We start from the raw sequence: 2,347 nt of genomic DNA on the forward strand, positions 1-2,347 counted from the left end.
ACTGACCTAAAATTGAACTTCTCCTTTTCCAAAGAGCCAATGAGCTAATTCCACGCCAAAGAACCCCTAGACCTAGTATAAATTCCCTTGCTTTTTGGGGCTCGGGGTCGACTTCCCTGTCTCCTGTGTGAGGTACAAGTCATCCCGAAGCTTCGTCAATAAAGCGTCTTGTGATTGCAGTGAGTGGCTCTGGTGTGAGTTGCTCAGGGTCGTGCCCGGTCTGGGTAAAGCCCTAGTTTGGGGTCTTTCATTTGGGGGCTCTCTCATCCGGGATTGAGCCGTCACCCCCACAACCCGCCAGTCAACCACTTGGAGGTAAGAGGATCCTCTAAAATTTCTTTGTTTCTTTGTCTGTGCGGTGCCGCCAAACCTGTGTGTTCGTAAGTCTGTTTTATTTTCAGCTTACTTTCAGTTTGTGACTGTGGCGAGCAAACGTGCTTGAAAAAACCACGAGTCACATCCCAAGAGGGAGACGTCCCTTTGGGTGGAATACGGATCCAGAGACTTTAATAGTCTCTGATCCATCTGAGGGACTTAGAGTGTCCCGCCGGAGAGGAGGGGCCCAGAGGGCTCTCCCGTCTGAAGCAGCTTTCAATTGGTTGTCACGAAGAGAGCTTCTTGTGTGTCTTGTATTTCTTGTGAGTGTCTGCTGTGTTCTGTGGGCGACTAATATGGGACTGAATATGATGACACCCCTTTCCCTGACTTTAGGACATTTTTCTGAAGTAAGAACCAGGGCTAATAATCTCTCTGTTAACATTAAAAAAGGACCTTGGCAAACCTTCTGTAACTCTGAGTGGCCCGCTCTGGGAGTCGGTTGGCCACCAGAGGGAGCATTTGACTTAACAATCATTTTGGTGGTTAAAGATCTTGTTTTCCAGGAAGGACCAAACGCGCATCCTGACCAACAGCCATACATCATCGTGTGGCAGGATTTAGTGCAGAATCCACTGCCGTGGGTAAAACCTTGGGTTTTGAAGAAACATACCACCCCTCTGTGCGCATTAGCCCTAAAAACCCGAACTTCTGAATCCAGAGTTCCTCTGGCCCCAGAAGCTGCACCATCGGCACCACCCAAAATTTATCCTGAAATTGAAAATCCACCTGAGTGGCCTGAGATGCGCCACAATCCTCCCCCCATATCAGGGCCAGGTTGATCCCGGTCCCCCCATCCCTGTGAGTGCCCCCCCAGGGACCAGCATGGAGGACTCACAGTCGGAGGGGTCTGGAGAGCCCAGATTCCACTGTGGCTCTCCCCTTACGAGCACACGGAGGGCCCCCAGAGCCAGGACAACTCCAACCCCTCCAGTACTGGCCATTTTCCTCTGCTGACCTCTATAATTGGAAGACTAACCATCCTTCCTTTTCAGATAACCCCACAGGGCTTATTGGACTAATTGAGTCCCTCATGTTCTCTCACCAGCCCACCTGGGATGATTGCCAGCAACTTCTTCACTACTGAGGAGCGAGAGAGAATTCAGATGGAAGCCAGGAAAAACGTCCGAGATGCTGCAGGACAACCAGTCCAGACTCCTGCTGCCATGGATGCAGGATTTCCTCTCGTTCGCCCCAACTGGGATTATAACACTGCTGAAGGTAGGGAGCAGCTATCCGCTTACCGCCGGGCTCTTGTAGCGGGTCTCAGAGGGGCTGCGTGATGCCCCACTAATTTGGCTAAGGTAAGAGAAGTCCTTCAAGGACCTACCGAACCCCCTCTCTGTGTTCCTAGAAAGACTAATGGATGCCTATAGGAGATACACTCCCTTTGACCCCACGTCAGAGGGACAGAAAGCAGCAGTAGTTATGGCCTTCATTGGGCAGTCTGCTCCAGACATCAGGAAAAAATTACAGTGCATAGAGGGGTTACAAGATTTTACATAGAGGGATGTAATGAAAGAAGCTGAGAAAGTGTACCACAAGAGGGAGAGAGAGGAAGAGAAGGCAGAGAGAGAAAAGAAAGAAAGAGAGGAACGTGAGGACTGGCAAGACTGCCGTCAAGAGAGGAATTTGACAAAAATCTTGGCTGCAGTAGTGAGTGAAAAAGAAAGAGATAAAGCAGGGTCTAGACAGACAGGGCACCTGGGCACTAAAGGATCGAAGCAATATGAAAAGAAACTGAAGTTGGACAAAGACCAGTGTGCATACTGCAAAGACAAGGGACACTGAGCTAAAGAGTGTCCCAAGAAAAAGAATAAGCCGTCAAAATTTCTCACCCTAGATGAAGACTAGGGAAGACGGGGCTCAGATTCCCTCCCCGACCCTAGGGTAACTATATCTATGGGGGGGGACCCCCGTTGACTTCCTGGTAGACACGGGGGCACAACATTCAGTTCTGAAGCAGCCCCTG

General features: G+C 50.2%; 1 protein-coding gene across 1 annotated transcript in view; it reads right to left on the reverse strand.

Moving 5' to 3' along the window:
* HNRNPL (heterogeneous nuclear ribonucleoprotein L) overlaps positions 1-2,347 on the reverse strand; it is a 15,992-nt gene that overhangs the window by 3,725 nt on the left and 9,920 nt on the right. The gene's annotated exons all lie outside the window — the stretch shown is intronic.

This window comes from Elephantulus edwardii, unplaced genomic scaffold, assembly GCF_000299155.1.
Source record: "Elephantulus edwardii isolate Elephantulus edwardi_28Jun2011 unplaced genomic scaffold, EleEdw1.0 scaffold00308, whole genome shotgun sequence".
Lineage (NCBI taxonomy): Eukaryota > Metazoa > Chordata > Mammalia > Macroscelidea > Macroscelididae > Elephantulus > Elephantulus edwardii.